This window comes from Leopardus geoffroyi, chromosome B4 (genome assembly GCF_018350155.1).
Source record: "Leopardus geoffroyi isolate Oge1 chromosome B4, O.geoffroyi_Oge1_pat1.0, whole genome shotgun sequence".
NCBI classification, from domain to species: domain Eukaryota; kingdom Metazoa; phylum Chordata; class Mammalia; order Carnivora; family Felidae; genus Leopardus; species Leopardus geoffroyi.
The window spans coordinates 131,736,724-131,748,816 of record NC_059341.1 but is presented as its reverse complement, the minus strand read 5'-3'; positions in this window follow the sequence as shown (position 1 = coordinate 131,748,816).

The following is a 12,093-nucleotide window of genomic DNA, read 5'->3' as shown; positions in this document are numbered from 1 at the left end:
TCCAACTTCTGGGGATACCCCCACCGTGTGATTTACGAGGTCGACGCCATCCCCAGATCCAGGAAGGGGGTGGAGAAGGCAAGACCGACGACCGGCTCACGACATTCCGTCTCCCGGCCGCGGTGACTGGTTCAAGAGTGAGCCTGTGACCAAAGTAGGGCCAACGGGGTTCAGCCGTGGGATTTTTGCCAGGACAACCAGGAGAACGAAACCCGCTTTCAGCTGTGAGTTCTAGCCGGGAGGATGACGCCGATCTGGAGCTGTTGGTGCCACCAGAAGGACCCTGGCGGGAAGCGAGCGCGCAGACGGAGGGCAAGAGATGAAGTCTGGATGATACGCTTTGAGCTTCTGGATCCGCCACTGCCCGGAGCCCGGACGCCGCAGGGGTGTGGCTCCAGGCCTGGGCTGCCTCTTCCTGACATCTTGCCGTCGCCCGCAATGGAGAGGGTCCCCTGAGACACAGAGCCAGGAAAAGGAGCCCAAGGCAATGCAGGCTGAGGGTTTGAAAAGTACTTAAAAGGGGACCAGAAGCCACCAGGCCAGAGATACAGGGAGAACGGGGCCTGCTCACTGTGTCTGCCCTGGATCTTTCCCCTCGTTCCAGACTCATCGTGCAACCGCACACTTGGCATGCCCCTGTCTGACAGGCTTCTCGACCGAAAGGTCCAGAACGGAAGCCTGGATTCCTGGTCCGGCAAACCCTCCCCTCCAGGTCACCCCTCCTGGTTAAATGGCACTTCGGTCTGCGAGATCGCTAAGAACGAAGCTGGTCCCATCCTTGACTGCGTCAGCAAATCCTGTGGACCCCGCAGCATAGGTCCTGGGTCCGGCCCCTTCTCCCATCCTCCACCATCATCTCCCTGGTCCCAGCCTCTGTCGCTCTGGCCTGGACACCTCAGTGAGGGCGGGTGTCCCAGCCTCTGAACTGAAGTCCCCCTTGGGTCTCTTCCTCACACGGCCGCCAGGGGACGACTTCTCGATGTAGATGGGGTTTCCCTGCTTGAGGACGGAAGGCAAAGCGGTCTGGAGGCCTGGCCTCCCGCCCGCTGTGCTCGTAGGCGTCACTGAGCCCCACCGGCCTTCTGGCCTTCTGGAATGTTCCGTGCTCCTTCCCACCTTTGCCCTTGGCTGGCCCTCCTGCCCCCAGGGCCCTGCCCCTCATCTTTGCCCAGCTCAGTCTGGCTTCTAATGAAGCTGTCTTCTTCCCCTCTCTGTCTTTCTCTTCTCTTTGTGACACTTTTCGCCACCTTTATTATCATTACACTATGTCCCTACCAGCATGTGAACCCCCCCGTGGGGGGCGGGGCAGGGACGTTTGCTTTGCCCACTGCTGTTTCCCCAGGGCCTAGCACCCAGGACGAGCTTGTTAAATAGGCGTTGCATGATGAGCATGATGTGACTCAACCTAACACGGCCCCAGGGGACGTGCAGGCAGGAGGCCGTCCTCCCCACCCACCCTGGGGTTGAAGGTGTCTCCCCTCCCTGCTCAGCATCAGAATCCCCTGGTTCCCCTCCCCCCCCCCAACAGTGGAGCCAGTGGACCCAGAGGGTTGGCGTCCCAAGGCCAGGACACAAGGAGAAAGGCAGGGGGGAAGGGGTTAAATGGCCTGGGGGTCCATGGAGGAGGAAGGGGACTTTGAGGGTCAAAACCCAAGATGTGCCCATTGGACAAGATGCGGAGGAGGCATCGCATGGAGTGAGGTTGCCCCAAGACCCCTTGTCTCTGTCTGGTCAGAGCAGAGGTGTGGCCAGACCTTGGCTTGTGCTTGCCTGAAGGCTGCCAGGCGGGGTGGAGGTGGGGTCCCTGCTACTTCCCTTCCCTGAGAAGGCTAAGGAGTTGGGGAGGGGAGCAGAGGGCGCTAGGAGACCCAGTCTTGGAGAAGAGATGGGACCTGGCTGGGCAGAAGAGGGAGGGCGGGGATTTGGGGTGGGAAGGGGGGGATGGCGGGGGCAGGGCCACCCTGAGTGTGGCTATGGAGACCTCCCAGGGGTCAGGCTTGGGCGTGGGAGAGGGACAAGAGTGGGGGTGGGGACAAGCATGGGACCCTCCCTCCCTGAATGACAGCGAGCCTCACTGAGGGCAAACAGGATCCCATTAACAGTTGGGAGGTCTCCTGGCCCGCAGCGCCTACACTCACCTATCTGCATTTTTTTTTTAACTTTATTTATTTATTTTCAGAGAGAGAGAGAGAAAATGTGAGCAGGGGCGGGGCAGAGACAGGGAGCGAGAGGGAGAGAGAGAATCCCCAGCAGCTCTGTGCCGCCAGCACAGAGACCGATGGGGGACTCGAACTCATGAATGGTGCCATCACGACCCGAGCTGAAATCAACCCCGAGCAGGCTCCGCACCGGCAATGCAGAGCACGATGCGGGGCTCGAACCTGGAAAAAAAAAAATAAATAAAGTAGCATCTGCCATGTGAGATGCAGCCAAAAACCACATGTAAGAAGCTAAACCATAACACTCCAAGCAGAAGCCATAGAAGAATGTTCGAAAAATGGGATTTCGGAGGTGCCTGGGTGGGTCCGGCTCATCGGGCCCCACATCGGGCTCTGCGCTGACAGCTGGGGAGCCTGCTCAGGATTCTCTCTCTCCCTCTCTCTGCCCCTCCCCTGCTAGTGTTCTCTCTCCCCTCCTCTCTCTCTCTCTCTCTCAAAATAAATAACCATTAAAGCAACTTAAAAAAAAAAATTAAAAAATGAAAAAAAATGTGATTTCAGAGTGGCCGAGGCCTTTCTAAGACTCACAAAGAACGGGGGAGCCGTAAGAGAAAAGGCTGATGGGCCGAACGGGATAAATCTGAAAAAAAAAAAAAAAAAAAAAAAAAAAAACCACAAAAAACAAAAAAAAAACTTCGGGTCTCAAGCCGCCGTTGGGAACGCCGGCGACAAACTGGGAAAACGTGGTCCCTTGTGTGACCAACAGCTCATTTCCCTACTATGGAAATGGATGAAAGACACCAGCACCGGCTAAGAACCTGGGCAAAGGGTTCTGGAAACTCAGTTCACAGAAAAGGGAAGTACGAAGGGCTTTTAACCCTCCTAGGCTCATTCACACGAAGAGAAATGCAAATGGAAAAGAAATGCAAATGAACGCTCCCCTGAAGTATCATTTTTTGCCTCCTGGAGGGTCAGAGATAAGAGAGTCTGCAAGTCTGCTGGGGGGGGGGGGGGGAGACCGTGGGGGATGAGCTTTCCCGCGATGCTGGTGGGAGGGTGACTGGGCACAGCCCCCAGGGACGGGATTTGACACAAACAACCCGCTGATCCTACACCAACCCCCCCCCCCCCCAGAGGGTCCTTCGGATACTGAACCCTGGCGAAGCTGCGCATGCGCACTGTTGTACGTGGTTTGGAGGGGGGGGGGGGACGCAAAAGTTGCGGTGGGTGGGGACCGAACAGTCCTTTAATGAGAACTGATCAGATGAGTTCTGGGACGCCTGCACAACGGAATTCTGTTCATCTGCAAAAATGAAGGAGGCAGCTCTTTCTCCACGAATATGGAACAAGCTTCAAGGGAAGTAGTGAATGCAAACCAGCAAGGGGCAACCCGCCAGCAATCGTGGGGTCCTTTTTTTGGGGGGGGGAATGCTTGTTTCCCCTGGAAGATCCCCGGAAGGACACGCAAGAAACCGGCAACGGAGGTGGCTCCCTAGGAGGGACGGGGTGGCCGGGTGGTGGGCCAGAAGGCTGACTTCTCATAGTCCGATCTTTCATATCTTTTGAATTTGTGAATTCTGGTTTGTGAATGTATTACTCATTCAAAGGTAATGTGAAAACACTAAAACGTGACAATAACCACAACCACCACCACAACAACAAAACAACTTAAACAAATGTTTGTGTCCAGGTCCCAGGTTAGGAGAGTGGGATGGTTGTGTTGTCCTGGGAGGGGGACCGGGGGGGAGACGTGGAGTTGGAGGGGTCAGTGGGCTTCCGAGGTCGGGTGAGGGCGTCTCCAGCAGATCTCCGGGATGGCGATGGGAGCCATGGAGGGTCTGGGATGCCCCCGAGGGTGTGAAGAGAAAGGCCAAGACAGCGTCCTAGGTGCAGGTGTATGAAGTAGACCAGAAGGGACCTGCAAGGCACCAGAAGGAGCTGCACTGTCTACCTAGGAGTTGCAGGAGGGTGGCCTAGGGGTGCTCCCTGAGGTCTGGGGCAGGGGGCCGTGGGAGCCTGGCTGTCTCTGGGTGTGTCCGGGGCACAGAACCTGAACTGGGGGCAGAAGGAAAGCCCCTGATGAAGAGAGGGGGCTGCACCCTGCATCTAGGGCTTGGTGAGCATCTCCGAGGAGAAAATCCCCTTCTCAGACCCCAAATTTGTCCCACGGAGCCCTTGGGCCCAAATATGGCTCCTCCACCAGGAAGGAGAGAGATGACCGGAAACGGGGAGTGGCCCGAGGTGGTCAGTCCGGGAAGCTGGGTTGGGGGTGGGCATGGAGGGAAAGAGGGGATGGGAAACGATCATCTGCTTCTGTCTGAATCCACCTTCTAGTAATTTGATCCCAGAGCCCAGGGACTCTGGGAGGACCCTGCCAGGCTGGGGACCAGACTCCAGCCACTGGGGGCTGTTAGAACTGCCCCCCCCTCTTCTGCCACCTCTTTTGGTTGTGACACTGAACATGCAGCTGATCCAAGGTAGAGCAGACCTCCATCCAAATGGGCTCCCAACACCCCTCCAAGGGGCGTGCCAGGGACACTCAGGGCACCCCCACCCCTCAGGAATTTCCTTGTTTTTTTTTTTGAAGCTTTTATTTATTTATTTATTTATTTATTTATTTATTTATTTATTATTTTAATGTGTTATTTATTTTTGAGAGAGAGAGACAGAGAGAACGAGCAGGGGAGGGGCAGAGAGAGAGAGAGAGAGGGAGACACACAATCTGAAGCGGGCAACAGGCTCCGAGCTGTCAGCACAGAGCCCGACGCAGGGCTTGAACCCACGGACCGCAAGACTGTGAGCTGAGCCGAAGCTGGATGCCCAACAGACTGAGCCACCCAGGTGCCCCAAATGGGGCTTTTATTTCTATAATAATTTGTAAGTACTGGCTTAAAATACAGCATAATAAATATAATGAAGACTTTGAAAATGCTGGCTGCTATTTTAATAAAAGGTTAACAAAATTTTTGTCAGATAAAATAATTCGAAAGTTGTATGCATTTGATGACACAGCCTAAACATTTATAAAGCAAAAGTAAAAGGTGACAGGATTACAAGGAGAATTGACAAATTGACCGTCATGGTGGAAGAGTTGACATACCTTTCTAGTAGCTGATAGATCAAGCAAAACAAATGAAAACAACTTGTAATAATAGAAAAGATTTGAGCAGTACAGTTAACACCTTTGTTTTATTAGACACATACAGAACGCTGACTACCTGCACATTTATGGAAAAATGAGCCTCATATTAGCTCATACATAAAGCAAGCCTCAACTAATTTAAAAGAACCAGTGTGATGCAGTCCACGTTCTTTGACCACAAGACCACTAAGAACACAGTAGCCAAAAAGAGAATGATCCTTTCCCCTAGCATCTGAAAATTAACAGTGTCAAATAACTCATTGATCAAAAAAGAAAATCATAATGAAAATCTTCAGATATGTAGAACTAAAACATAAGAAAGTTTTGTATACCAAAGTCATAGGTTGTGACAAATTTTATGTCTATTTTACCGTGATTAAGAAAGAATTGTAGGTTGCAGCTAACGTAGTATTTGAGGAAAATTTATAGCCTTTAAAGCTTCTATTCTGAACAAAACAAGGCTGAAAATTCATGAACGAAGCATTCAAAACTGGGAAGTAAAAAAAGAATAATGCAATAAACCCAAAGAAAAAATAAAGGAAAAAATAAAGAAAAGACCAGATATTAGTTAGGTGGAAAAAAAATTGCATAATAGAAAGGATTAAAAAGGCCAAAAGTTGGTTCTTTGGAAAGCATAATAAAACTAACTAATTTGGGGAGCAATTCAGAACAACGGATGGAAACGAAATAATATAGGATGAAAAGAAGGGATGTAGCAGATTGAAAAGGAGACGTTGAACGTTTATAAGATGATGCTATGAATAGCTTTCTATCAATAACTTTGAGAACCCAAACAAAATAGAAAACTATCTAAACTGTTTCTAGAAACATATAGAAAAGATGGTTCCAGGAGTAGTAGAAATTCCAAGGAGTCCCATATCCATCCACTAAATAAACTGAATTAGTCATTGAAGAGCTACCACTTTTTTCTCTCACATGAATTGCAAAACCAGGCCCAGATGGCTTTGTAAATGTTACAGAGTATTCAAGGTAGAGATAATTTCGTATAATCCAAACGTCTCTAAAAATAGAAAAAGAGATAATGTCACTCACTCAGCTAGTGAAATTAGCATAACCTTGGTTACCGCCCCCCCAAAGGCAACATGAGCAAGGAACACGACTGGCCAATTGCACTGGTGAAGGAGGGACCTCCCCCCTGATATTGACGATTTGAAGCCCGCTATATACACAAGACAATCATTGCGACCACATTCCATAGGGTATAGTTTAAGTTGTGACAACAGAAACCCCGCAAAGCACAGTGCCTTAAAGAAGACACAGTGTATTTCTCTCTCACGTCCCTCCGGGGTGACTCATCCTGATTTACCATCCCCTGCATGTCCAGGATTGTGCCAGCATTTCTATTTTCTAGGCGGTGGGGAGAGGAGCAAAAAAGATGGACAGGACAAATGGTTTAAGCCTTCAAGGAGATGATGACTCATAAGTTGCACACATGAATTCCACGCACACCCTTCCTCCCCAACCCCCAACCTATCCCTCCACTTAATCACAAGGCCACACCTCGCTGCAGCGGGACGCTGAAAAGTTTGATCTTGAGCGGGGGCGAGCATGTGGCTGGCTGTAAGTCCTGGAGGCTTGTTACTAAAAAGAAGAAGGGGACAGTAGCCACTGAGGGACCATCAGCTGCGTTCCCCAGAGTGACTAGGTTAGGTTTATGCAGGAATGCATGGGTGACTGAGCACTAGGAACTGTATTAGTGTTATTCACGTCTCCACAGCCACAGGGGAAAAAAAAGCATTCAATTAAATTAAACACGATAAAAACAGAACAAGACGGGCCGTTACTAACAATAACAGGGAACCTTCTTTAACTGATAAGAGTATCTGCCAAGAGCCTACATCATCTTTAATGGTGAAACCCTAGAAGAACCCTTTTAAAATTCAGAAGTAAGGGGCACCCGGATGGCCCAGTCCGTTAAGCGTCTGACTTGGGCTCAGGTCATGATCTCGCGGTTTGTGAGTTCGAGCCCCGCGTCGGGCTCCGTGCTGACAGCTCCGGGCCTGGAGCCTGCTTCGGATTCCGTGTCTCCCTCTCTCTGCTTGTGCTCTGTCTTTCTCTCTTTCAAAAATAAATAGACATTCAAAAAAATAAAATCGGAGATAAAACAAAGGTGCCCACCATCACCGATTCTATTCGATACAGCGGGAAGCGCTCCAGACTATCCAAGAAATTAATATTATAAAAATTGGGAAGGAGGAAGTAAAACTGTCATTTGCCACCAATGAAGGCTGTCTACAAAGACAGACTTGTTAGTAGCAAAATCTCTCGATAGATTATAATAAGAATTTCCATCCATGTGGCCATATATATAAATATAATATATATATATATGTAAGTCCAATATGCAAAATTTGACATTTTCCCTGCATATAAGCGACAAACAGAAAATGCAATTTTAAAAGGTGTTAGTTCCGAGGGCACTAAAAGTAATAACGTATCAAGGAACAAATCTGATGGAAAAACATGCATGACCTTTCTGGGGGGAAATTATAAAACTTTATTGAAAGCTATAAAGGAGAAATATAACAGGTTAATGGGTAGGAAGACTGAATATTACCAAGATGTCCATTCTCCCCAAATTCTTCCATAAATTGAACCGAATTCTAATTAGAATCCTGACACAGTTTTTCTCGGAACTTGACAAGCTTATTCTCAAATTGATACGAGGTCAGTGCTAACCATTTTGAAAAAAATTCAAGAGGGGGGAATTTGTCCTGCCAGCTATAAAAAGCTGGCATGGGGTTTTGGCATTTAAGGCAGCGCTGTGCTGGTTTCGGGGGGGACAGACAGACCAACAGCCAGAGGGGCTGGGAAGACTCGCGCAGTACAGACACCTGCCAGGGGACGCTGGGCTGCAGCTCACTGGGGTAAAGGCAGGCAGGGCGCCTCAGCAAATTGTGCCGGAGAAGTTGGTCATGGAAAGGATGAAATTAAACCCGTATGTCATCATACCCTAAAACCCGTCCCAGCTGTATAAAGGCCTGAATATAAAAGCAACACCTTAAAAGCTTTAGAAGAAAACGTAGGAGAACATCGTTTATGAAATGGGGCATAGGAGAGGATTTCTTTTTTCTTTTTCTTCTTTTTAAAAAAAAAAATTACTTTAGAGAAAAAGAGAGGGAGTAGGGGGAAGGGGCAGAAGGAGAGAGAGAACCCCAAGCAGGCTCTACGTTCAGCGTGGATCCCATGACTGTGGGATCATAACCTGAGTCAAAATCAAGGGTGGGACATTCAACCGACTGAGCCACCTGGGTGCCCCTGAGTGTCTGTCTTCCTTCCCTTCCCTTCCCTCCTTCCTTCTCTTCTTCCTTCCTTCCTTCCTTCCTTCCTTCCTTCCTTCCTTCCTTCTTTTTTTCTTTCTTTCTTTCTCCCCCTCTTTCTTTTTCTTTCTTTCCCTCTCTCTCACTTTCTTTCTTTCTTTCTTCCTTTCCTTCTCTCTTTCTTTCTTTCTTTCTTTCTTTCTTTCTTTCTTTTCTTTCTTTCCTTCTTTCTTCCTTTGGGAAGGATTTCTTAAAACTCACTCCAAAAGCAACGCCATCAGGGAAGAAGTTTACAGGAGACTACATTCAAATAACACCTGGTTGTTCAAAGTCACAACCGATTAAAAGACAACCCAAACCCAAAGGTCTGAAAAAAGATAGGCAATTTAAGTTTGGAAATCAGATTATACAAAGAACTTCTCCAAATAAACACAGAAGAATAGAGGAATGGACAAAAAAAAAAAAAAAAAAAAATACAAAGAGGCAATTTAGGGAACACGAAACATGAATGCCCGATCAATGCTTGCAAAGATGCTCAACGGCACCAAAAGTAAGTTAATATAAATTAAAACCGCAATGAGATGTCAGTTCACATCCACAAGGTTGACCAAAGTATAAAGGCCACAAGGGCAAGTGTAGGCAAGGGTGTGGACCATGGGTGCCCCTGAAGCATGACTTCTCTCTCGATTGAGGGAAAATATGGACATGGCCTCCAGTTCTGCGGCCCCACTTCTAGAGAAATCTCACACGCCAGCTCCAGGAGTCCGCACATGATCATAGCAGAGCTGTTTGTAAAGCAGGCTTTGCAAACTCATATATATCCACTAACAGGAGATTGGAGAAATACATTTTGAGACATTCATATCATGGGAGATTGCATACCAGCACAAATAACTGAACTAGAGGAAGAAGTCAACCATTTACCAGAACATTGCTGGGTGGAGGCTGCGATTCCCAAATCCTCAGGCTTGTGGTGAGAAGGAGGCTGGGAACTGATCTGAGTGGCCTCAGAATAAGAGTTAGGACCTCTGTGGGGACAATCTAGGGAGGTGGATTGGGCTGAAATGAGGAAGGCTTTTGTAACAGGCCCGGTTGCCCGAGGGTGGAAGAGACGGTCTTCTAATGAAATGAGTTCCCCGTCATCGGAGGTATGTGAGCAGGGGCGATCCCTCTACGCATGCCCGGAGGCCCCGCGTATCTGTGATTCAGTGAGTCTGCGAAGTGTGGTTAAAAGAGTACAGGACGGAATGAGTAACCAGACGGTGACACATCCCCGTGAGGGACCTGCTCGCTGATGAGAGGGGACGGACCACAGCACACGCAGCGACCCGGATGTCTCTGCGAAACACGCCGAGTGAGAGAAGCCTTTTGCAAAAGGTCACGTACTGTGTGATTCCATTTATGTGGAATTCTAGGAAAGGCAAAGTAATCTAGGAAGACAGAAAGCAGATCGGAGCTTCTGCGTGTGGTGGGGGGAGGGCAGGAAGGTCCCGCAGTGATGGGAGCATTCTGGAATGTTCCGTATCTTGATCTGGGGGAAGGTCTCATGGGTGTATATATCTGTCAAAATGAACGGAACGGCGCACTTTAAGTGGATCCTCTTAGGGGCGCCCGGGTGGCTCAGTCCGTCGAGCGTCCGACTTCAGCTCAGGTCATGATCTCGCGGTCTGTGAGTTCGAGCCCCGCGTCGGGCTCTGTGCTGACAGCTGGGAGCCTGGAGCCGGCTTCGGACTCTGTGTCTTCACAGAGGGAAGGAGGGAGAACCTATAAGGAGAACCTAAATTCGCTTCCAATGTAGCGGCTACAAGTGTATTATCCCTGGCAAGCCAGCGAGCCTCTCTGTGCCTTGGTTTTCTCATCTGTAAAGTGGGGGAGCAGGAGAGGCCCCGCCAGTCGTGTCAGAGCAGTGAACTCACGTTGGAAGCACACAGCCCTTCCCACTGTCCTCCCAGCCCTGCGTCCACCGGGCTGCTCCCCTCCCATCTTGTTTCTCTCCCAACCCTGGCCTGTCCACATAGCCTCAGGGCCACCTGCAGATCGGGACAACCCAAGAGAGGGGTTTCAGGATCCCCGGGTCCCTCTCAGTACAGATCACAAGTTATTCAGGGCCAGCTTCCTCTCTTTCTTTTTTTAGAAGTTTATTTATTTGTTTTGAGACAGAGGGAGGGAGAGCGGGAGGGGCAGAGATAGAGGGAGAGAGAGAGAATCCCAAAGCAGGCTCTGCAAGGTCAGCGTGGGAGCCGGATGCGGGGCTCGAACTCACCAACTGTGAGATTGTGACCTGAGCCGAAATCAAGAGTCGGACGCTTAAATGACTGAGCCACCCAGGTGCCCCTTGCGGCCAGTGTTCTAATCTGTGTTTTATATTCCTTGCAGAGCTGAGCCCAGTGCTGGGTATTCAGGTGGTGTGTAATCGAATACATGCAGCACGAAGGAGGGAGTTGGGTGGCCCTAAGTCAGGGTGACTTTTGCTTGGATTGTCTTGGAGAAGTGGCTTTCTCAGGATGGAGGGCAGGGGCCATCTGAGGGCCGTGCGGGCCATGTATGGTTGGGTAGGCTGTTCACTGTGTAAGGAAGCTCCTCCCTAGAGGGGCAAATGGGAGATAAAATCCAGTACATATAACCCTTTCCAAGTCATGTGGCCTCACTCATTGGCTGTGTCTTCCCAGAGAAGTGCATTCTTCCTTTTTCTTTTCTTTTTTTTTTTTTTTTTAAATAAACATTTTTGGGGCGCCTGGGTGGCGCAGTCGGTTAAGCGTCCGACTTCAGCCAGGTCACGATCTCGCGGTCCGGGAGTTCGAGCCCCGCGTCAGGCTCTGGGCTGATGGCTCAGAGCCTGGAGCCTGTTTCCGATTCTGTGTCTCCCTCTCTCTCTGCCCCTCCCCCGTTCGTGCTCTGTCTCTCTCTGTCCCAAAAATAAATAAACCTTGAAAAAAAAAATTAAAAATAAATAAATAAATAAATAAATAAACATTTTTATTCTGGAACAGAGTTTAGCTTTACAGAAAAGTTCCAAACATAGAGAATTCACCTATACCCGTCACCCGGTTTCGCCTTACGTGAACATCATAACCAGGACACGCTTGTCAAAACTAAGAAATTAACATCGGCACAATACCGTCCGCTCGGTTTCAGACTTGATTTGGATTTTCCTACGTTTCCCACTAACGTTGTTTTTCGGTTCTAGGATCCAATCCAGGACCCCGCAGTGCATTTAGGTTTTTGTTTGTTGTTTAGATTCACAGAGGTTGCCCTAGGGGCTAGCGGTGGGTGGGAAAAGAACCTGGGTCCAGGGGGAGCGTGTAGAATAAAGGCCTTAGGTGGTTTGTGAGGCAGGAAGCCCAGGGTGGGTCACGGGGGGCCTTCCTGACTCCGTCTGAGCCCCGCGAAGTATTTTCCACCGTCTCAGCTCAGCTAATGCCGAGGACAGAGGAAAGAATCAAAGTTTGTTGGCTGGTTTGAATCCCTGACGGGCCAAGTTTTGGAGCAGGCCACTGTCCTGGGGTCTCCT